We start from the raw sequence: 25822 nt of genomic DNA, 5'->3' as shown, positions 1-25822 counted from the left end.
AGAGGTGAAAATCAGAGTTCTGTTTTTTTCCAGATGCCCCCAGCATGCAGGTAAAGACACCAGAGTTGGCAGAAACTGCAGAGAAAGGAAGGTTAACAGAGAGTTTGTTGTTAAGATGAATGATATCTAAAACAGCAGAGGAAGGTAAATTGATAATGTGGGGGGATAAGGAGGGGGGGAAAGGAAGTAATTGCTTGAGAAAAGCCTCCCAATTTGAGGGTTAGAGCAGCCAAAAGACAAGTGAGTTGAGGGAGTTACTTGTAGGTAAAAAGGCAAGATCATGAGCCTAAAATGAGGAGTGGCAGGTGAAGGCGATGTCTGAGAACTTAGAAACCTAGAGGTGTGGAAAGTCACTTTAAAAGCAGCAGAGCATTAACACTCAAGGAACTAGTTCTTCACCCTCTGGAGTTTTAATGGTTGCACCTAACTTTAGAGTTGGAAAAAAAACTGGATGTGGGAATTTTGGAGAACTACAATTAGGGAAAAATTTGTATACAAATGAATATGTGGCCATTAAATTGGAGCTCATGAAATCCAGAGCATCACAGCTACATTTGACTTTATTCCACTTTCTATGATCTGTTAGGATCTGGAGATGGTATACCTCAAGTTTATTATTCTGGCCCTTGTGGTAAATAAAACACTATGGTGATAGAACTGCTGGGACCTATTTTGGAAGATTTGTTTGATTTGTGTGACAGAACATTTTCTCTTAAAATGGTTCTCGTGATAGCTATCCAACTGATTTCTCACATGGAATATTTCCATTCAAAGAACTTGATAAACAGAGATGTAAAACCCAAGAACTTCTTAACAGGCTGTCCGGGAAACAAAACCCAGCAAGTTATTCATATTATAGATTTTGGTTTGGCAAAGGAATATATTGATCCGGAGACAAAGAAACACATACCATACAAAGAACACAAAAGCCTTACAGGGACAGCTAGATATATGAGCAGATATATGAGCATAAACACGCATTTAGGGAAAGAACAAAGTAGAAGAGATGAGTTAGAAGCTTTAGGTCACATGTTCATGTGTTTTCTGAGAGGCAGTCTTCCTTCGCAAGGTTTAAAGGCTGCCACATTAAAAGAGAGGTAGCAGAAAATTGGAGATACAAAATGAGCCACACCAATAGAAGTGTAATGTGAAAATTTTCCAGCAAAAATGGCAACGTATCTTTGTTATGTAAGAAGGCTAGATGTTTTTTGAAAAACCAGAATATGACTACCTAAGAAAACTTCTTATTGACTTGTTTGATTGAAAAGGATATATGTTTGATTATGAATATGACTGGATTGGTAAATAGTTGCCTACTCCAGTGGGCGCAGTTCAGCAAGATCCTGCTCTGTATATTAAATATAGGAGCACATCCACACAGAGATAAGATACAATCCAAAGATCAGGTTTGCTGTCCTTTTAGATATGAAATATCTTAATTTATTTCTGTATTATCTTCTCACTGTTTATAATGTATTTGGTGTTTTATCATGCCCAGATAACAGTTTTATATGTGCATGCATTTGCATATGTGTGTATACATACTTATAGATACATATTGAATGATTAAAATACATATCCTTTTCTTCTATAAAACAGACTGTATACAGACATATTAGGGATAAAAATGCACATATTTTCAATAGATAGGCTATTTCCCCTAATGTTCACATTAAAATTGTTTAATCATAAATCCTGATTAGTGGTGTTAGTATAAACTTGGAGAATATTGTTCTGTTAGAATGGAAGTGTTTGGATACCCTGTTGTAATGAATTGTAATAGTAGTTGTTCTTTCTAACTGTAGTCTAGTTTAGTGAATAAATTATTTACTGAGTTCTGTTCTTTGAAAGCTACTGCTCTCCACATTGCAGAAATGCAGAAGTAAGTAAAAACATATAACCTGTGAGAAATGACTTTGTAATGAGTGGTTAAGAGCTCACTGAACCTCTGGAATCAATCAGACCTGGATACGGCAGGTTACTCATTCACTCAAAACCTCAGTTCTCAGTTATAAAATAGAAATAATATTTGTTAATTCCTAGCATGTAGTAAGCTTTCATTAAGTTTCAAGTCTTGTGGCTGGTGTTCCTGTTATCATTATTACAATAAATTCACAAAAACTACATAGCAATGCAGAATAAACTTCACCATGGGAGATACCTTAATAAAGTGTCATGAAGGATCATTGGAATCTGTAGGATTTATAAAGATTTGATGCAAAGGTGGTTTTTGAGATGAGCATGAAGAATGAATGGAATTTTTAAAGGCAGGCGAAAGAATAAGAGAATTTTGGAGAGAATGGGCATTAAAAAAAATATAAAGCAAAAGTTTAAAAATGTGGAATATGTTTAAGGAGAAATAAGCAGTTGGTTTGGAGCAGAGAGCAGGTTCAAGACAAGATAAAGAAGATTCATTGAAGAGTTTGTATTTCCTGGGTAAGATAAATTGGAAGCTCTTGAATTTTTGAGCAACATTTCACTCTCCTCTTTTTTGTATAAAGAAACCTTATGAATCCATTTTTGAAACAGAATTTTTGCTGTCACCTTGACTTAAACAGTATCTTTAGAATTTTCAGTTATAACTGTTTTTGGAGAGGGATAGTGTGCTATCTTTTTTGTATCCCATCAGGGTTGAGGTGAGTGTTAAAAAATAAAATCAAAGAAGAAACACAACTTACAAAAAAGCATAGTCAAATAAAATGCTACATTTATGAAGTATTTATAATATTATGCTTTAAAGTATAGGCAATTTAAAAAAGATTAGTTTTATAATTTTGCCTTAGAAAAACTGGGCAGTAAAGGGTCTTATATATAAATTACTTCAAGTATAAATAATAAAATTTAAAAAAAAGACATTGATAGCTTGAGTACTCTGATAAGATGCTGTATATAGAAAGAAATGTGAGAAGTGAAGACTTGGGGTATGTGTTTTATAAATCAGTTAATTTCTCAAATGCATGTGGACCAAGACCAGTAATTCATGTTATGTGAAAATCTCCACTTGAGCTATTAGCTATTGTAATAGATGAAACTCTCCTTTTATTGTTGAATTAAATTATTCTTGAAATAAATTTAAATATTTTAAAGTTTAAAAAATAAGTAAATAAAAGCAGCATAGTACACATACTAGAGTTTGCCATAGAATGGCTCAGTAGTCTGAGAACTCAACTTGAAATTTGCAGTCAAGAATTTAAAAGTGGTTTGGTTTTTCACACAAGCCCAGGTTAATTGGATGCATGTTTGGAACAACTGGACCATCAACCAGTACATAGAAGAGTGAAGGACCTGAATTCAAGGTGTTATTCAGAAGTGATTGAAATGATGAATATTTTGGCGGGGCTTTGTGGAATGATAAAGAAAGTAGAATTGAAACAAGAGGGAAGGGAGCAGGACACAAGATTTAAAAGAATTACATACACATGTACCCTATTGTTCATTGCAGCACTATTTATAATAGCCAGGACATGGAAGCAACATTTTGTAGCTGTCTATCTACAAATGGGTTAATGAAGAAGACATGGTACATATATACAATGGAATATTACTCAGCCATAAAAAATAACTAATTTGAGTCGGCTGTAGTGAGATGGATGAAACTAGATACTGTTATACAGGGTGAAGTAAGTCAAAAAGAGAAAAGCAAATATTGCATATTAGCACATATATGTGGAATCTAGGAAAATGATATCATTGAACCTATTTGCAGGGAAGGAATGTAGATGATGTAGTAGAGAATGGACTGTAGACACAGCTGGAGAAGGAGACAGTGGGACAAACAGAGAAAATAGAATCAACATATATACACTACCACATGTAAAATAAATAGCTGGTGAGAAGTTGCTATATAACACAGGGAGCCAAGCCTAGAACTCTGTGATGACCTGGAAGGGTAGGATGGGGGGAGGGAGGAAGGCTCAAGAAGGAGGAGACATATGTATAGTTATGATTTATTCATGTTGTTGTATGGCAGAAACCAACACAACATTGTAAAGTGATTTTCCTCCAATTAAAAATTAAATAAAATTAAAAAAGAATGGCATAGCCTGAGGACACAACATATACTGATTAGAACCAAATAGGTGCAAGATGGCAGACCAGCTGACTTCCACTAGACCTTTAGTCTTAGGATAAGCTCAACTTAACACATCAACAAACTAAATGGCATACCCACCAGTGACATGACAGTTCTGAAGCCAAATATCAAGGATCAAAGAGTGGTCAGTGACCCAATTCCTGGAAACCCCTACCTCTTCCCCAAAATTGCTAGAATAACCATTGCACTCATCAGTCTATGAAATTATCCAGCTCATAAAAACTAACCACACCATATTTTGAGATTGCTCTTACTGTCTGAGATAGCCAACACTCTGCCTGTGGAGAGTGTTTCTCTCTAAATAAATCTGCTTACCTATCGCTTTATCTCTCATTGAATTCTTTCTGCAATGAGACATCAGAGCCTGAGTTTCATTAAGTCCTGAAACCAAGTGTGTGATCTTAGTTCAAAGGCGATGGGTTCAAGTCCCAAACTGGGTTACATGGTTTCAGTAAGTCCATGCATCGGAAACCCAAATGAGACTTAGGAACTGCTAGGGGAGTTAATTAGGATAAGTGAGCTGGAAGACTAGGAACCCACAGAGTGAGAAGGGATTGCAGCTCTGCTCTAAGATGGTGACCTGAGAGTGGGAGGTGTAATTCTGGGAAGGTAATTCTGGGAGGAGAAGAGGCACTCTACCACTGCTGCATGGGCCAACAACCCGAGGCTGAGGCTACGAAGGATGGTGGCCGGGGTATCATGAGCAAGGAGACATTGGGAGAGAGGGACTACTCCATCCATTCCTCTGGCCTTCGCATCCCACCTCCTCCTCCAGCCTTCTTATTACATGGTACTCAAACCTCTTTCCTTCTGAAACCACATCCTGAATATCCTCATGAATGAAATCCTACCAAACCTTTGCCTCTCCCTGGATTTCCGGACTTTCTTAACGACGTCATCCCTCTGGATTTGCCACAAAATCACACTTTCTGTCCTCCTGAAGTTCCCCTGTGACACTGACCTCCTCACTGCTCCCAAATGTGCCCTCTATTCTTCAACATTCTGAACTCAACCCATCTTTCTATTAGATGCAGAAGCCTGAAGAAGCATCTACTTCCACAGGCCTGCTTTTGAGATGAGTGGCCTCTGTGTTCTTTGATCTACATTAGCAAATTGCACATATTAGGATGTGTATGAGCAAGATTACATAGATTTGTACACAGTTCACTTCTCCATGTTCATTATGACTGCAGAAGGCACTCAGCACAGGTCCTATCTGATTTATAGGTATAGACTTGAAAGACTTCAGCATTTCCAGACAAATGATCCTGAAGAATCAACAAGTCCAGGTACCCTGTGGCCTGGCATGGCCCCAGCTATACGAGAAGGACACACCAGTCAAGGCCCTTGATCATATGGGGAGGTGGTGCATCTCTTATATAGACCTCCAGAATTAAGTCAGAATGAGAGAACAGCTTTGTCGCGAGTTGTTATATAACCACAAATAAAAAGAAATAGATGTCTAACCTGATGTAAATAGCAACTGATAACAAATACGTCAACATTGATTTCCTGGGAAACATTATACTTTTTATATGCCATTTATTGTTTGCTCCAAAACGCACAGTTAAAGACATTCTTAAAGGGAATTTTTTGTGTATAGTCTGAACAATGTAAAACTGAATATGTTCTATTTTTGAACCCCTACACATAGCTGCAACAGGAAAAAGCTTTCACATTAATCAGTAGGAGTCTTCCAGATTCGACAAGAAACTCAGTTGCTCTTTCTGTGGACTGATTTTTATAGCTCACAGATTACTAGTTATGTGAGCTATGAGAATGGAGGTCCACACCCTGACAAAACACCACAGTGCTGGCAGCAAGAACTCTCATGTCTCAAGTCCCTCTTCATTTATTGTAATGAGACAGTGATGGAGGTTTTCTCAGCTCATGGGGGCCAGACCCATTGAACTTGGTACATCCTCTTGTCCTTTCCTGCTCTGTGTCTGAGGTACTAGTTAGAATTATGCTGTTTATCAGAATTTAACCCTTGGTATTAACTTTGAGCAAAGTCAGTGAGATGGCCAGGAAAGCCTGGCCTGCTGCAGTTCATGGGGTCACAAAGAATCAGACACGACTTAGCGACTAAACAACAACCACCCTTGGTATCAACAACCCAAGGAATCCTGAGATCCCCCTCCTCACATTATTATGGAGTTCTCATTCATGCTGAACAGAGGAACCAATACCACCTCCAAATGGCACAGTGTGATCAAACTCTGAACTTTATCTCTCTCCATCAAAATAATGAGAAAAAAAAAAAGGCAAAAGCCAACATGTGTAGCTTCATGGATCAGAAATGGGTCAGAAACACAGTCAGAAGTTTGGGGCCTGGGACTGAAGGCTGCAACCACAGGCCAGTAGGCTTCCGAGGTAGAAACAGACTGGTATTCTCTTACACTCAGTATGTGTTGGAGGACCAGAGCCAGGCTTACTGCTTAACTCTAGCCCTGTGATGAGGGGCTTCTGAGGCTGGTGTAAAAGCCACACCTGGGTAAGTCAGCTACTTGGCAGTCACATGCATCCTGCCGGGACCTGGACAAGCCAGGCTACCCTAGGAATCTGATTTTATAAACTGATGATGTAACTCCAGGGAAGGAACCCCAGGTATGCCTGTGATAACTATGGCCCATGTGAAGCCATGGACAGTGAAAGTAATAGCAAAACTGCTACAATAGTGATTAAGCAGAAAAAACTAAAATTTGCTTTTCAAAATGCATCTCCCAACTAAAGTTGGGAGCACACAACAGAAATTAATACTAACCAAGGAAACAACTATTAGAATGTTCACTCCTGACTAATGAAGTAGTACAAAATATTAAAATAGCTGCCATGTTTATATCTTTGGAGAGCTAAAGGAAGGTGGGTCAGCACTTAAAAACAAGCAATTAGAAGGAAAACACGGGAAACTTGTACATTAAAAGAAACAAACAAACAACAGTTTGAAATCTTAGAAATGACAGATGTGTTAGCCGCTCAGTTGTGTCCGACTCTTTGCAGCCTCATGGACTGTAGCCGGGCCCCTCTGTCCATGGAATTCTCCAGAGGCAAGAATGCTGGAGGGATTGCCCCTTCCTTCTCCAGGGATCAAACCTGGGTGTCCTCCATTGCAGGCGGCTTCTTTACTATCTAAGCCACCAAGGAAACCCAATACAGACACTGACATTTTAAAAAGCTTTTGAAGGATAGGACAGACATTACCCAACTTTTTCTTTCTTTGGAAGAGAATGGAGTAAATCAGAAGAAAGAACTGAATAGCTCCTATCTAGAACACAGGGCAGAGAGAGAAACAATTGAAAATATTAACTCATGGATGAAAAGCTTGCTGATTAATTTCCAGATTGGAGGAAGAACTAAATAACAGAATCATTAGAAATTAGCCTATTCATACTGGGATGAAACTGAATAATATCAAAAGGTAAAAAGAAAGCTTAGAAAATTACCAGAGAAGACAGACCCACAAAAAGCTGATAGTTAGATGATATATTTTTAACTTAGTAGTAACAGATGCCCAAAGACAATGAAATAACTTCTGTCTTAAAATCACAACTTGAAATCTAGAATTTTGTGTGTTGAGCAGAAAGCATTAGTCAGAAAGGAAATCTTTGAACAAGAAAAAGGAAAATACGTCCCGATAAGATATTTAAAATTGATAGCTAAAATACATAAATTCAGAAAAACCTAATCTTGGATAAAGGCCCCCACTGGCTCAGCAGATAAACAATCCGCCTGCAACGCAGGAAACACAGGTTCAATCCCTGGGTCAGGAAGATCCCGTGGAGGAGGAAATGGCAACCCACTCCATTATTCTTGCCTGGAAAATCCCATGGACAGAGGAGCCTAGTGGGTTATGGTCCAAAAGGTTGAAAGAAGTCAGACACGACTGAGCATGCACAAGTCCAATCTTGGAAAGGATGGAAAACGCAAGAAAAGCTGGACAGAATTGGGAAGGAGCTTCCATTTCTTTAAGCCCCACCCCCACCTTAGAACACAGGAACATCTGACAAATCTTCATTACCTCTTATTTGACTTTGATTTGATAATTGCCCCCCTCACCTTAGTGTAAAAGTATTATAATAGGCAAATCCACATTCAAATGAACCAGACAATAACTGGGAATTAAACTGTCATCTGGAGAAAGGTCCAGAGGGAAATTTGAAAGGATTTCTTTTATAGACCCAGAAGAAAGTTATGTAATATATGTAGCAAAAGGGTTAGTTTGATTTTGAGTGCTTGCAAGAGGCAGATTGGTTCACCAACGTCATGTCTGGAAGAAAATCTCAGGGCTCAGGATTAGGAAAATCCAGTTTCCTTATTCTGAGGCTCTGTGCAGGATTCGGGGCCTTCCCTCACATGGTAAAGAATCCTCTTGCAATGCAGGAGACTCAGGTTTGATCCCTGGGTAGCGAAGGTCTCTTGGAGAAGGGAATGGCTATCCACTCCAATATACTTGCCTAGAGAATCCCATGAACAGAGGGGCCTGGCGGGCTACAGTCCATGCAGTCGAGTCAGACATGACTGAGAAACTGAACGCACACATGCAGAATTCGGAGAAATCTAAGCAGCTTATTTTAGGGATTTCTTTCGGGAATCACCCAGAAATGCAGTGGTGAGCATCAAATCTATACCCAGCTAAGTTATCATTCCATAATAGGGGTAAAACACAGGCATTTTCAAAAATGCAAAGTAATTTACCATTCAGAACCATTTTCTTAAAATGGCGTGGGAAATATCTAGACAGACAGAAGAAACATGAGTAAGCAAAACAGCTGTAAACCTGCTTATAGAACTAATGAGATTATTACAGCTAAGAAAAGTCATGGCTAGAATTTTCTCTTCTTAAAGAAGGAGTAAAATTAAAACATTGTGCAGTAATAAGACACAAGGGAACAGGAGATTTAGAGGGTAGTAAAAGCAATTAAAGATTCTCATTTTGTTTAGAGAATGCACAATGTGAAGACCAGATTTTGAACTTAACAAAATCAATTCTTATATGATGGTGATTTTTAAAATGTTTTTCATTTGTGTGTGCTCAGTTGTGGCACTCTTTGTGACCCCATGGGCTGTAGCCTGCCAGGCTCCTCTGTCCATGGAATTTTATAGGCAAGAATATGGAGTGTGTTGCCATTTCCTTCTTCAGGGCATCTTCCCAACCCAGAGATCAAACCCATATCAGTTGTACCCACTGCACCACCTGAGAAGTTTGATTCAAAAATAAATAAATAAGACTAATTGTATTAATACAGGATGAGTTTTTCAATTTTATTTTTCTACAATCATGAGTTAATTAATGGAAAAGTAGCTGGTAGAATAGCAAGGGTATTGGGAACTTCAGGGATCCCTATTTATTAATTTATTTGATGGGATATATTATGGGCTTCCCTCATAGCTCAGTTGGTAAAGAATCTACCTGCAGTGCAGGAGATCCTACTTCGATTCCTGGGTCAGGAAGATCTTCTGGAGAACGGAAAGTCTACCCACTTCAATATTCTGGCCTAGAAAAAATAGCTGGAAGAATAGCAAGAGTATTGGGGTCTTCAGGGATCCTTATTTATTGGTTTATTTGATAGAATATATTATAGCATATTTTTGTGCCCAAAGATGGATGTGGTCACAATTTTTTAAAGATAAAAGAAGCAAGCTTAGAGACAGTAGGAAGGGGAGTTTTGGAGATTTTGGGAGCGAGAAGAATAAGTTGTCTCAGAAAGGGAGAGAAAAGACTGATGACAGATTGCTGGCAACCTGGCTAGACAGGTTGAAAAGTCCATCTGACACTGGAGAGAAAAGAGTGAAATACTGCTAAATATCGTGGCTGTGTGCTCTGCTCTGGTCATGTTCAACTGCTTGCATTTTGCCATTAATTAAGCAGATTGTTTAACCACAGCTTAGGTTTCAAGAACAGGTATACTATTGGGAGAAATGGACAAGAACAGTGAGATTATCTACAAGGAATAATAATTGTGTGAGACAGGGATATTTAAACCAGGAAAGGAGGGAAGTGGGTACAAGATCAAGAAAATGGAGGTGTGATATGATAGTTAATAGCTTGAAGGGCTCCATGGTTGAACTAGAGAAAATCGGTTGGGATACCAAGAGGTGGTGGTGAGGGAATAAGATGCTCACAATTAAGGCTTTGAGGGAAATGCTGCTGTTGACAATGATCAATTCTAGAATTTAACCATGGGAGTGAGCTTCTGAGGTGACTTGATAGAAAAGAGCATCAGTAGGAAAGTGTAGGAATGAAGGGGGGACTGGATATAGGGTGTGTTGGTCCACATGAATGTTGAGGTCACCAAATATGTGACAGAACTGATGGAGGAAAAGCAGGAAGCCAGATACTAAACTTTCTCAGGAATAATAGGGAGCACTTTAGTTACAAAAAGGGCAGAAGATTTTAGGTAATGAGCTTCAAAGTTGGGGGAAGTGGTTAGTGAAGAAGGAGGAATGGTAGTCATGAAGTCATAATAAGGAACAAGAAGACAGATTTTCCACTTCCAGTCTTGGGAGTAAGGGAGTGTGGAAAAAGTGGCTACACTTCAGATGGCCAAAGCTAAAACAATATCCTTAAGGAAAAAATCATTTTCAGCTAGAATGTTAAAGTAAATGATTGACTGAGAGGAGGCAGATGTCTTTCTAACCACAGTCTCTATAGGGCTCAATTGGGAGACTTAGGGAAGCTGGAAAAACCTCTAATGCCCACAAGGTTGGATGTGGGGTAAGACCTGAGGCTACAGAACATAATGAAATCAATACAAATTTTCTGTTAGGAGTATGTGGGTCAGTAGTTCTAATGATGGTGTCTTTTGAGAAACTAGGCTACATTGTACCTACAGTACCATCCACAGAGGAGGTGTTTGGGTGAATAAGTGGAAACCAGGGTGGAGCCCTGGTTGAGGAGGCAGAAGCAGGGAGAGCATGTGGCAGTCATTCTAGACTCAGTCCTCAGCTAGAGGAACTGGCAGAGGCCTGGAGGGTCACAAATGCCAGCACAGCTGACTTGGCAAGAAGAATGATGAGCGTGTGATAGATACCAAGCATGCAATTACCTGCTGTGGATATTCCTCAGAATCTAGGATAATATTGAGTGCTAGGTCAAGAGTTTGATGTTTGTCATATAGAAATCTTACTTTCCACTGGGAGACATAATCAGCCGTGAGGTCTTTAGCTTCAGATCTTCCTTAAGGTACATCGCGAGTGATATGACTGATGCCCAATCTCAAAGTCGCTTTTACTCCAGTGCCTTCACTAAAGCTATGGCCCCTTACCTCCTTTCAGTCACTGCTGGGAAATGATGGAAGGCCAGAATAATTGGGAGCCACGAGATAACCCTGGATGAATCAATAGGCATGCAATACCTCAAGGCCAACAAATGATCAATTCACGGAATGATTGGGTAGATTTTACTGTGGGCTTCACACATCTAAGCTATGAGGAACCCATTTGTAGAATACTCTGGGTTACTACTAATACCTCACTTCACATCTTAAACCACTGATCTGAACTACCCTGGCACAAGGAATCATGTATGCATTTATCAGTTCAACACATCTCCATGCATGTCATTTTTCACTGGTAAGTCAAAAACTGTGGGGAATGTTTTTTTCACTGATAAGTCAAAAACACGGGGAATGTTCTCAAGGAACCCAGAGTCAAGAAGGGGAACAAGTTATCCTATCATCTTTCTAGTGCTGCAAAGAAAGAACATCAGAGCCTTTGCAGTGATCTAGAATACGAGGCGCTGACAATCTGAAAGCTGGAGACAGTAAACCAATGTCAGTTGTTCATTTAAAGGCCCATTTCCTCACTCTCAGTTGAATTGACTAACAGGAACTCTCTCCATATTTTCCCTTATTTTCTCTGTGCCCATTAAATATGTAATACTTCATTTACAATGTGTGCTGTCTGAACTTGTATGCTGCTGGGAACACATCCAAACCTCTGGAACATTCCAGACACTTTTGCTGACCTGGCTAGAGAGCTGAAATTCTCTAAACTATGTCATATGAAGCAAAACTTATGCTCAGTGATTTCGTTTGTCATTTTGCTCATTTCCTAGAGATTGTACATGCATATCAAATTAAATGAGATGCTTAAGATTTGCTGAATTCCTTCTTCTTTCAGTTGATTTTTTTTTCCAGAAAGACAGAACATTTGTGAGCCTCTTTATTCTTAGCTCTCCAAATCACTGTTTTACAGCTTTTGCATTTTCCTGTCTAATCCTTTCACTGGATTTAGGAAGGTGTCATTTATTTGGTTGAAATGCTAATAATTATCTTGCATGATGCAGATTTCATGATATGTTAAAAATTTCTCTTTGACCTGTCAACATCTCTCTACGTCTTTTGACATCAGCGGCAATGCGTGGTGCACAATGAGTATGTATACAGAATTCTCTCTCTTTCTCTGCTCCCCTCTCCTTTTCTCTCTAACATATACATGCATGCATGTATACATCAAAGCTAACATAGGCATGGACATATTTTTGTGATAGATAATTACACCAGAAATTGCACAGGTCTCTTTGAAACTGGGAACAAAGGAAACAATTGAGAGAGTGTCAGAGAAAGGATGTTGACCATTTGTATATAATATGGTCTAGGAAGGAAAGAGATAACAACATCAAACAAGAAAGTGTAAATGTTTTCAGCACATCTGTGTTGGGGTAATCAATGCAGGGTTTGGGGAAATCAGTGCAGAAGAGTGGGTTGTTGCTGTTAAGTTGCTAAGTCCCGTCTGACTCTTTGAGACCCCATGGACTGTAGCCCACTAGGCTCCTCTGTCCACGGGATTTTCCCAAGCAAGAATACTGGAAAGGGTTACCATTTCCTTCTCCAGGGGATCTTCCCAAGCCAGGAATCAAACCCGTATTTCCTGAATTGAAGGCAGATTCTTTGCCACTGATCTACCAAGGAAGCCTTAGAAGAGTGGGTGCCCCAGGGTTAACAGCTGTAGCCTAAGGAAACAATAGGAGGGGTTAGTTGGCCTCACCTGCTATCCAGTGAGGGTGGTTGTTAGGAGAAGCCTGCCTGACAGGGCTTGTACTAGCAGGAGTGGGGCACAGCAAGCCTGCAGTTGAGGCAGCCATAAAGACTCAGTTCCAGCCATCAGGGGCTCCTTGTTCTGCCCGCTTTGATGACACCTGATAGGAAGTGGGGGGTGAGGGAGCCTCCTAGTACTCAGAGAGAAAGAAAAGGATCCACAGTGACAGGGGTGATGCCAAGCACACCTCCTCTGCTCAGGGATGCTGTTCTATTGTAAAAGTTAGTTATTCATTAATGCTATCTTACCCTGATCTGGCTCTAAGAAGATTATGACGTACTTGGTGCATTCAGATGGAATAACACGCCAGGTTACAGTCACCTGCAGAAGCAAGTTTACGAAAGCAAATTCCTGCCTCTCTCCACTATACTCAGGGAATCAGATCTGCTCGTAATGCAAGCCATTTCAATAGCATGAAACCCCTAATAGCCAAACACATTAGTCTTTTGGTCTCCCATTTGGTACATCCAAACTCAGGATAGAAATAATAGATGTTCCCAGCATAGTGCTGTCTTATTTCCAGCTGCATTACTTAGTACAAAGACACACCATCTGGCTATTCGTACACACACTCACTCAGGGTCCCATCACTTAAGTTATTTCCATGGTTACTGAAAATAAGACCCAGGGCACTAGAAACTCTACAATAGCTAGAAAAATGCTGAGTGTATATTGAAACTCTGTTTCACCTTCGGGAAAAAAAAAAAAAAAAAACAGATTCCTGAAAGTAACCTCCCCTGTGTTTGAAAATTAGCTCAAAGCCTGAGAAGACCCTAAAAGTGATTTTTCTCTTTGTACCTAAGAAGTTTGCACTCCCTAGCAAGAAATTTGCATTAGGTTGGCAATGTGTTAAGGGATGATAGGAAGGTTATTTGTTCTTTCGTTGTTTTACTTTTCTGCCATAAATGCATTCATTTTGAAGACATGCCAAATCTCACTTTGAATCAAAACAGCAAAGACTGAATCAAAACAAACTGGAGCCAGAAATGTTATGGCTGCATCCAGTCCTGGGATCAGAGTGAAAAAATAAAGAAACTTCATTTGGGGTAGTCTCCCCCCTACCAGAGAATGGGAGCGGGGGTGAAAAGCTCAGGAGGGTCCTTCTGGCTAATGAGTCCAGCTGAGCGATTTTCAAAGTAGGTTCTATCTATTAATAGTCATGCCAACAGAAGTTACATAAAAAAAAAAATCATATCCAGACAGGTTTGAGAAATGTAACATTCCATGATATTAACATTAATTACTTTAACTGAGAATTGTGTGAATCTCTGAGAGAATGACATGGTAAACATAAAATTATTCAAATTCATTTGACAATGGAGTCCTTTTCTTTAATTTTTTTTTTAATAAAAACTTTAGGAAGGAAAACTGTTTCCCCGAAACATATTTTGAAAAATAACTATAATCTGATTTTTCTCAGATCCCGAATATGTGTGTTAAAAGACTGCTTTTCAGAGACAACCAAGATATAGAAACCAGAGCTGTTTGTAGAGCTACAGATAATGCTATCAGAATCAACTTCTCAGGATGGCTGAGACATAAGCATTTTGAAAGATGTCATTTCCTATTGGAGGATTTTTTTTTTTTCACTTAAAGAAGACCCTTTTAACACTTCTCATAAAGTCAGTTTACCATTGATGAACTTTGAACATTTTTAGTTTTTGCTTATCTGAGTATCTTTATCTCTCAGAAGATACATTCCAGGTTACAGTCACCTGCAGAAGCAAATTTGTAAGAGAATTCTTGCCTCTCTCTACTATACTAAGGGAATAGAGTGTAGTAGAATTGTTAAGAATTATTAGATCTTAAAAGTTCTCGTAAAAAAAAAAAGAATTATTAGAATTGAAGAATCTCCTTCAATTCTAAATAATAACCTTGCTGAGTAGAATATACTGTGCTGTAGGTTTTTTCTTTCAGTACATTAAATACATTATGGCATTTCCTTCTAGCCTGTTTTTAGGAGTTTCTCTTTATCTTTAATTTTTGCCATTTTAATTATGATATGTCTTGCTGTGGGTCTCTTTGGGGTCATCTTATTTGGAAATCTCTGTGCTTTCTGTACCTTGATATGTTTCCTTCCTAAAATTTTGTCAGTTTTCACCCATAATTTTATCAAATACATTTTCTACCCCTTTCTATTTATCTTCTTCTGGAAGGGCTATAATGCCAATATTAGATATCCTAGGTATTGTCCAAAAGATCCCTTAAACTGTTTTTATTTCTTAATTTATTTTTCTTTTTGCTCTTCTAATTGGGTGATTTCTAATTTTCTGTCCCCCAGATGGTTTCTGTATTCTTCTGTAGTACCTAATCTGCTGATAATTCCCTTAGATGTTTTTCTTTCTTTAATTTCAGTTATTGCATTGTTCATCTCTGACTCATTCTTTTTTTTCCCCCCCATTTATTTTTATTAGTTGGAGGCTAATTACTTTACAATATTGTAGTGGTTTTTGCCATACATTGACATGACTGGTTCTTTTTCATATTTCTCATTCTCTGTTAATAGTTTCACTGTGTTCATCTGCTCTTTTTCCCAATTCAGTTAGCATTTTTCTTACTATTGCTTTGAACTCTCCATCTGGTAGGTTATCTCTTTTTCATCAGAGTTTTTTAAGGGTCCTTTCCTTTTTCTTTCATTTGAGATGTATTCTCACCTATTTTCTCATTTAGTTTAGCTTCCTCTGTCTTTATGAAATTGGGTGAAGCAGTTACCTGTCACAATCTTGAATGCATGTCTTTGTATGAGAGCACCCCCAGGCAGTGTGGATGCACCCAGTCACTTTGGTGGGAGAGTTGAATCTGAAGTGAGCACAGGCTACATCTTCCCCTGAGAAGCACTGGCAGTCACCACCTTGATGAGAGGTAGGGCTGGAGCTAGGGCTGGAGTTGAAGGGGTTAGAGACAGAGTCAGTTTCATACTGGGGCTTCTCCTAGGTTCAGTGACTGTCACTGCTCTACTGGGGAAAGGGTCAGGACCCAGTGGGCTGAAGCAGAAGCCCTTAGGGGGTTGGATTTCTCCCACATATGTGATGATGGTTTCTGCCTTGTTGAAGTCAAAGTAGGGATTTGAGAACTAGGGCCTGCACTTCTGTTTTAGTTTTACCTATTCCCCCTTTGTGCATGCCTTGGTTAGGATCTGGGTCAATGTTGCATGCTAAGCTGGCCCTGCCCCTTCCCAACTCTGCACAGGGACATTCCTGCTGGCAATGACTACTTCAGCCTCCACCCTGGTGGAAGAGCAGCCCTGGAGCAAGATAGGCTGAAGAAGGGGCCCAGTGCAAGCCTAGGGGCATGCGGAGCCAGTCCTGGCAAGCCAGCCAGAGCCCCAGGCAGTTTCAATAAGCTGCCTCCGCGCTGTAACCAGGAGTAAGCAAGACTTACTTCTCGAGCTGGAGTCTCTCCTTTGTATCATCCTTCAGTAAACCCCACTGATTTTCAAACTGGCTAAAGTGGTTTGTATTCTTGGTGTTGGACCTCCAGCTTGAGGTTCTTAGTATGTGGTTTGAATCTCTGGCTCCCCAAGGAGAATCAAGTCTGGGATATCCCCTTCTTTTATGTGCCTGCTAGTGGTGCAGGCCCCAATCACATTGCTTCTCCTCCCTTCCTAACAGACTCCGTGTGGATCTTTCTTTACAGTCCTGGTTGTAGAAGACTTGTTTTGCTAGTTCCCAGGTCAATATCAGTGACAGTCCCTTTATATGTAGTTGTAGTTTTGATGTGTTCTTGAGAAGAGGTAAGCCCCAAATCCTCCTACTCTGCCATCTTGATCACAAATTTTTTGAATGAACTAAAATTTTGACAGCAAAACAGCTTCATTCTAAAACAAATCTGTCAACATCAGAGTTATCAGGAAATGCCTTTTGCACATAGGCAGTCCTGTGTGCCTCTGGGTATTGAATTTCCTGTATTCATCAAGCTCTCCTCAGGTGTAGCTGAGAGCCTATCACCCCAAGATGAAGAACCCTCAGACTATTTCAGCAGACGGGAAACCCACACTCACTCAGAGCCCTGCCCCTACCTACCAAACCGTGCTTTGTCTGGTATCTACTTAATCCTGTCCTCTTCTCCCCCCCACCCTCCCTACCATGGGCCTTGCAGTCAATGCAACATGTGCTTCCCAATCTCAAGTCTTCCTAAACTGGTGCATCCAGTCACAAAGAATAAGCTGAGAACTGTCAGTTTAGTTGCTCAGTCATGTCCGAATCTTTGCGACCCCATGGACTGCAGCACACCAGGCTTTCCTGCCCATCACAAATTCCCAGAACTTACTCAAATTCATGTCCATAGAGTTGGTGATGCCATCCAACCATCTTATCCTCTGTCATCCCCTTCTCCTCCCTCCTTCAATCTTTCCAGCATCAGGGTCTTTTCCAATGAGTCACTTGTTCACATCAGGTGACCAAAGTGCTGGAGTTTCAGCTTCAACATCAATTCTTCCAATGAATATTCAGGACTGATTTCCATTAGGATTGACTGGTTGGATCTCCTTGCAGTCCAAGGGATTCTCAAGAGTCTTCTCCTACACTACAGTTCAAAAGCTTCAATTCTTCAGCTCTCAGCTTTCTTTATAGTCCAACTCTCATATCCATACATGACTACTGGAAAAGCCATAGCTTTGACTAGATGGACCTTTGTTTGCAAAGTAATGTCTCTGCTTTTTAATATGCTATCTAGTTTGGTCATAGCTTTTCTTCCAAGGAGCAAGTGTCTTTTAATTTCATGGATGCAGTCAACATCGGCAGTGATTTTGGAGCCTCCCAAAATAAAGTCTCTCATTGTTTCCATTGTTCCCCCATCTATTTGCCATGAAATGATGGGACCAGATGCCATGATCTTAGTTTTCTGAATGTTGAGTTTTAAGCTGACTTTTTCACTCTCCTCTTTCACTTTCATCAAGTGGCTCTTTAGTTCTTCTTCACTTTCTGCCATAAGGGTGGTGTCATTTGCTTATCTGAGGTTATTGATATTCCTCCCAGCAATCCTGATTACAGCTTGTGCTTCATCCAGCCCAGCATTTCTCATGATATACTCTGCATATAAATTAAATAAGCAGGGTGGCAATATACAGCTTTGACATACTCCCTTCCCGATTTGGAATCAGTCTGTTGTTCCATGTCCAGTTCTAACTGTTGCATCTTGACCTGCATACAGATTTCTCAGGAGGCAGGTAAGGTGGTCTGGTATTCCCATCTCTTTAAGAATTTTCCACAGCTTATTGTGATCCAAATAGTCAAAGGCTTTAGCATAGTCAATAAAGAGGAAGTAAATGTTTTTCTGGAACTCTCTTGCTTTTTTGATGATTCAGCAGGTATTGGCAATTTGATCTCTGGTTCCTCTGCCTATTCTAAATCCAGCTTGAACATCTGGAAGTTCATGGTTCACATACTGCTGAAGCCTGGCTTGGAGAATTTTGAGCATTACTTTGCTAGTGTGTGTGATGAGTGCAATTGTGCAGTAGTTTGAGCATTCTTTGGCATTGCCTTTCTTTGGGATTGGAATGAAAACTGACATTTTCCAGTTCTGTGGCCACTGCTGAGTTTTCCAAATTTGCTGGAATATTGAGTGCAAGCAAGCTAAGGACATTGCATTGTATTTTTAAGTTTAGAAAAATAGAGGATTTAGAGAATATTAATTTTCATTGTTTCTAAAAATCTTAGGATTAGTATGTAAAAACATGTGATGAAAATATCTTTAGAACATTCTTTCCTGAAGCTTCAGTGACTTTCACTCTTGGAAGGCCTGCACGGAAATTTCCTTTATAGGCCTGCAAATGCCCCTCCTTCTCTTCAGCACCTGGGACTGACCAGCTACTGGTAATGGACATGGGACTTCAAAATCTCACAACATATGGGCAGCAGATGATAAGAATGTGGACTGCTTTAGAATGCTCTGCTAGGAACTCTGATTTCACTTGGAATTATGTTTGCTTGTTCTTTGTATTTCTGTAAAGACGTCTCTCGGGGTCCTGAATGAGCCTGAGACCCTACATGGAGGCTCTTAATCCAGTTTAAAGAGAGTTAGCTTGGGGCCTGCACTAGTGCATAACTGAAGATTCTCACCTTTTGGCAAGTGCCATAACAAAGGATGTGGCATGTTCATACCATTCGGCAATGCAACTGTAAGGAATAAAGGGACAATATAATAATAAAAGTTGTCATAATAAATATAAAATTAAAAATGATAAAACTTCATTTCTATCTCTTGCTGTCTGAATATATATTTTGTTATAATAAAAATAATCAGAATAAGGTACACAGAGAGAAAATGAAACATTTGGCAGATCTCAAGACAGAAGTGAATCTCTGCAATCTGTAAAAATAATGGATTTTTGGATTTGGAGATTTGGTCATTTTTCCAGAATTTATATGCCCCGTACTTTACGTGCCAAACTTTATTGGGTGCAAAAGAAAAGAATTAGACAAAGGTTGGCCCTCATTCACTGTCCAGTCTAAGAAGAGAGAAGGATGTAAATATGAAATCACAACATATTATTAAGTAGGGGTATACAGAAAATGTGGTGAGAATACAGCACAAAATGAAGGAGTGAGAAACTCAGCATTGAGTGATGGGTAAGACTTCCTGAAAATATGAGTTTTTAGATACAGCAGAAAGAGTCCCTAGCATTTCATAAGGCTGAGAGAAGGCAGATGCACCTCCGAGAGCTCAGAGAATATAGGTCACCAGTTGAGAAATGATGGAGAAAAGGGAAGGAAAGCAACTGAAGAAAAAGTGTATGATAAAACCAGCTATCCAGAGAGCAGCTGGAGTGAATTCTCGAGCCTGGAATGATGGAAATGATGAGGAACACACACCTTGAAATGAGGGATCCAGGGTATTTGTACAGTCCTGGGCTACATGCTGCTGGAGTGTGTCGTGGAGTCCGGGCTACCAGTGGAAGGGCAGAACAGCCTTTGGCTTGGCTTTGGAGAATTCCTGTGGCCTGAAACAGGCAGGAGGCCCCAAATATTTTGGCAGTGTGAAATCAGGTTCTGCTACAAAGGGATGTTGGAAGAACAGTTCCAAAGACTTCATCAGATGATCCAGATGAAAGAGTCAACTAGTGAGAATGTGGAAAAAGAGAAGGAGGTGATGACAAAAAGCCTAACTGAAGTGGACAGTACTCATATAGCCAGAGACTCCAGAGAAAGAACCAAGTTTAAAGAAATGAAAAGATGAGTGAAGTTTTGGACTTTTGTGACTATGCTAAAACTGAATGGTTATGTCTAGTAAGCAATTTGAATGCTGAAATGGTAGCTGAGGTCTTAAGTTTGTACCAAGTCACAGAGCCCAAAATGAGAAGAGAAGAAGAAAGTCAAAAACATTCATACTGATATTTCTATTGTCAAACAAAATTCTCTGTAGTAGCTCTGTGGCTGAACTGAGATAGATACATATTAAGCAGAGAAACTGTGGCTCACTGGTAAAGAAGGTGCCTGCAATGCAGGAGACCTGGGTTTGATCCCTGAGTTGGAAGATCCCGTGGAGAAGGGAAAGGCTACCCACTCCAGTATTCTGGCTTGGAGAATTCCATGAATTGGGTAGTCCATGGGGTCGCAAAGAGTCGGACACGACTAAGCGACTTTCAGTTTCACTTTCAAGCAGAGAAAAAAAATAACAACATTGAGCAGCATGCCATAGAGCATCACTCTACATCCTGGAGATGTTTGTTGGACTGACAGGAAATGAAGCTGTTTTGATTTCAAGAGAAAGAGAAGACTGAAGAACTCTGCTTTTAAATTTGTTTTCTGGGAGATTCATGTTACGTTGCTAATCAACAGTCCTGCTTTGACAGTTTTCATTTCCTATAAATACAAATCCTCAAAAGAATGTCCAGTGTTTCCTGACTCAAATCCAGAAGGAGCAGGTGTGTTCACTGGGTGAGTCATGCCATTAACAGCCAAGACTGGGACATGGCTGCAGAGTCCCTTAAGGGAATAAAAGCAACCTCAGAGGAAGGCCAGGCTTCTGGAATCACGGTTATTTGGAATTTGGGGATTCTGATAGGCGTGGTTCTCATTTTTCATTCCTGCTGAAAGCAATAGCATCATCTGATATTCCAAGGAAAATTTCTACATAAATAGCTGAATATAATTTTTATCCATTCATCTGTTGATAGATATAAACTGTTTCCATGATTGACAATGGATTAAAAAAAAAAGATGAGATACAAACAATGAAAAATTACTGTTTTAAAAAGGAAAGAAATTCTACCACATGTGACCACACGAATGAATCTAGAGGACCTTGTGCTAAGTGGGATAAGCCAAACACAGGATGAGTATTTTGTGAGTCCACTTATATGAGAAGCAGAGTAGCATAGTGGTTGCCAGGGAATGGAGGAGGGGGAATGGGTTGTTACTGTTCGATGGATATAAAATATCGGTTATGCAAGATGAATGAGCCCTAGCCATCCACTGTGCAACACTGGGCATGTGGTTAACAATACTGTATCATGCTCTTAAACATCTGTTAAATGGGTAGATCTTATTTTAGTTGTTTTTACCATAATCAAAATAAATAGATGAATCAGTAGATCAATCGCAAAACTCTTCTTCTTTTCTTTAAATTCACAAGATACATGTGCACTGAGATGATGTCCTTACCAGTTTTCCAAGTCAAAATACCCACTTTACCCAAAGCATCTCAGAGGAAGCTCTTTCATAAAGAAGTAACACATACATATATTAAGAACACATAATTCTAAATAAATACATTGACAATTAAATTAGTTATAATGATGAAAGCACATGTAATATCACATGTTTTATTTGAAGGTCTCTTTCTCAAAACAGTGATGCAAGAGGGTCGAAATATTGAATACATTTGGAGATAATAGTAGTTTCTGGTGCTAAGTTCCATGTTCATCAATCCTGTAAATCACAAAGTCTTGTTTAGACAATTAAAACAGAGGTGTTACAGTGGAAGACCTAGAAAAGGAAGGAGGAATTTTGTACTCCTTTCTCAAATTATTTTTTTAATTAATGAGAACATACTCATAAAACAGGAAAATAGGCGGTACATCCTAATTTAGGAGACAAAGTTATATTCTGTAGCTTTAATATCATTAAATCTGACTAAAATGTTAAATAAAATAGGAGAACTTTTTAAAACTACCACTACAACTCAACTGAGAGGCAACACCACAGTAAGGAGCTATGCTGGGTGAAATACTGAGTCATGTTTGTGGGAAGTACAAATGTGGTTTCGTGTTCAGAGGATCATATTAGTCATCACTCTTCTGGGTTCTCTCCTACCTCCTAAATAATTTCTCTTCCCCTGTCCCTCGGCCCTGCCTTTCCCACAGGGTCCCTGGCACCAGGCACATGACAGGTGAGGCTCCTAGGCTGATGGCCCCTGTGCAACAGCTGTTCTTGCCTCAAAGAAAAGGAGGCCATAGGTTGCATCAGGACGAATGAGTGCAAGTCACTCTAAAACAGCAGAGCTGAGGTCATTCTTCCCGCAAAAAAAGTCACTGGAGACTAGTAAGATGATAGCAGCTTTCAGGGGATGATATGACAGACAGCTTTCCCTGGCCACATGTCCTTGTTATACATCAGAAAGCAAGCTTGTTCATCCAGATGGACTCAGGATACAGAAAATGATAATCATTCATTCCAATATTCCTAGCTCTTTTTACAGTGTGACTGCAGCTTTCACTCATTCTTTTTCTTCTATGTGCATGTCACTCTAAGAGAATTTCTGAGAACTAGTTGAACTTCAGTGAAGATCCTAGAAAGTGGTATTAGATATCAATATCATTATTATGGAATAATGTGCATCATAATGTATCATTTATGGTAATCAAACTGTTCTTGAAAAGCTGCAAACTAAATGGTTATATGACTTGTGTTGGGAGATTTTGCTATTGCTCAGAAAATATTTATTCCCTCTGTCACGCTCCCAACCTGCCGCTGGAAGATGGATATCCTTGTCCCATGAGTGATGGAAGAAGGACTTGCTTTGGTTTATGGGGATGAGAGTGGAAGAGTGGAGTTAGAGTCTCCTGGCTGTGCAAAAGACATAAGCACACGTGCTTGTTTTGGCTCATTCTGTGTTGTCCTGCTGTCTGTGCCAGATAGCGGTCCCCGATTCTTTCTTCAGTGTGAAAACGCACAAGAATCAGATATCTGCCTACCTGCAGCCTGTCGGGGAACCGGCACAGCCTACCTGCAAACGCAGGAGTGAGAAGTAAAGAAATGCTGCCTGCTTTAAGTCACTGAAAAAACAAGTTTTTGTTGCCACCGCAAAAATACACTTACCTGTTTGCACAATGACCTATAATATCATTTCAGAGTGTACCTTTTGTTTGACTAATCCTCAATTGACAGTTATCAGCTAGTTATTGCCACAATAATGCTGCATGACAAACGACCCCCAAATTTCAGAAGCATACAAAATTTTAAGTTTCTTTGGCATTTGTGTATTGACTTGGGCTTGACTGGGTGAGTCAGCTGGGGTAGCTCTGTACCATGTGTCTGACATCCAGTTCCCGAACCGGGAGTTTATCCCACGTGTGAGAGCCCAACTGTGCAACCATTCTACAAGCCTCTACTCTGTCATGAGTGCTAAATCCCAAGCCACATGACCAAACTGATTATAGAACAGGGAGGTATACTCTTTCTTGGAAGTATAGCGAAAGGACTGAATATTTCTAAAATAAATCTAATTTACCACACTTGTTAGCACTAATATTTTAAGAAAAGTGTTTGCTTTTTCTTTTACATTCTGCTTTCCTTTTCCATATTTGAGTCAAAGGAAATACGAAATACAATATAAAGACATATTCATAACCAGTATACAGTGCCTTCAAAAGACTTCTGCCATTGAGCACTTATCTGTAATGACCTGTAAGCTAATTAACTGATCATTCCCATATTATCTATTTAGTATTAATCAAGCATGGTGGAACATATTGAACAACAAACTTTGGACTATGACATGAATCCCTGTTGTCCAATATGGTGCCATAACTCACACTTGGCTACTGAGCAATTGAAATGCATCTAGTCCAAAATCAGAAGCTTTGTTAGTATAAAATACACATCAGACTTTGAAGACTTCCTGTAAAAGTGTAAAACATATCACTAGCAATTTCTATATTGGTTTTATATTAAAATAAAAGTATTGGATATACTGGGTTAAATAAAGAATGGTATTAAAATTAATCTCAGAAATAAAGGAGTTTCTGGTGAAGTCTCTCTCCTTGGCTTGCAGAAATCTGCTTTCCTGCTATGCTTTTGACATGGCCCCTTAGCTGCACAGACATATAGAGAAATCTCTGGTGTTTCTTCTCACAGACACCAGTCCTGTCAGACAGAGCCCCACTCTTAAGACCTAATTTAACCTTAATTATTTCTTCAAAGGCTCTGTCTCCAAATGCAGTCACATTAGATATTTTAATTGGTTGGGAAGTGTGAGGGACATAGTTCAGTCTAACATAGGAGGTCAACAAAGATTGCACTCTTGGGAAAAGACATGGAAACATGACTTCAGGACTGAGATTTCGGTGGTATCACTAATGTTCTTTCTAATCAAGTTTGAAATGATATCAGGGTGTGTTATTGTAACTAGTACTATTAAAAAAAAGTTACATGAAAGGAATTACATTTCATAATTATAATGATATAAATTTAAGGGATAAAATTTCAATCCATCTTTTTATGGAAGAATGCAGTAGCACATTCAGAAAGTTGTGAAATTTTAAAATATTAGGGATGGAAGGAACTCTGAGGTCATCTGGTAAAACAGTAGCCAGATTCATAAGGCTCCCTGGTAGCGCCTCAAACTTCTCTTGTTCCCTCTGAAAATGGAAACATTATTCCTTTTATGCATACTGAGGTGTAGTGAAAATTAATGAGGATATACAAATTGACCAAGAAAAGAATTATAAGCAAAAGTCCAGAAAATGTGTCACTAATTTGAGGAGGAGAAAAAAACAGAATTGATCAGAGACAGCTAAAGAAAACTATATTCCAAAAACTATGTCCACATTTTTGAGTTGTTTAAATGAAAGGTGAAGTTAACTGTCATTGTTAAAAATTGACTAAAATCCCCAAACAGAAAAATCTAATAGTACCTAGAAAAAAAAACCTCAAGGTACATGGTTCTCAAACTCCAAATTTAAGCAAATACTCACATCTCCATCCCTCATAGTCTGACACATTAACTGTGTGTAAATATTTCTAGACATTATGCTCTTATTACCTGCAGACTTCACATAGAAGGCAAAGAGCCGCAAAATACGTCTCTACAATGTTCTTGATCTGTAAGTCTTCAAAGCAGCAACCCTAGCCTAGAAAAGAAAAGGAAAGATCACAAGTAACCCATCTTCAAATTGTCACTCTAATCCCTTCTCTGAGCCTTAGATTAAAGGATGCTGCTGTCTGGATGGTCGACGGCTTCCAATAATGGATGAAGTCATCAAGAAGCTTAAATTAGAACTTAGCTTCACTGTTCCCCTTGGGGGAAAGACAAATAGTTGCTTATCAGATATGCCATCAAGAATAAGAATGGATCCTGCATATACATAAAATATCAATAACCTTTCTGATAATATTATGAGGCATTGGTATTCTGCAGTAGTGAAAGTCGCTCAGTTTTGTCCAACTCTTTGCGACCACATGAACGGAGTTCACGGAGTTCTCAAGGCCAGAATACTGGAGTGGGTAGCCTTTCCTTTCTCCAGGGAAT

At 39.4% G+C, this 25822-nt stretch overlaps 1 pseudogene; it reads left to right on the top strand.

The window, feature by feature from the left end:
* The first annotated feature begins 379 nt into the window (after positions 1-379).
* On the top strand, positions 380-23324 carry LOC133071341 (casein kinase I-like; annotated as a pseudogene).
* Positions 23325-25822: the final 2498 nt, after the last annotated feature.

Source organism: Dama dama, chromosome 16, assembly GCF_033118175.1.
Source record: "Dama dama isolate Ldn47 chromosome 16, ASM3311817v1, whole genome shotgun sequence".
NCBI lineage: Eukaryota > Metazoa > Chordata > Mammalia > Artiodactyla > Cervidae > Dama > Dama dama.
This window is presented reverse-complemented; position numbering and strand designations above follow the sequence as displayed.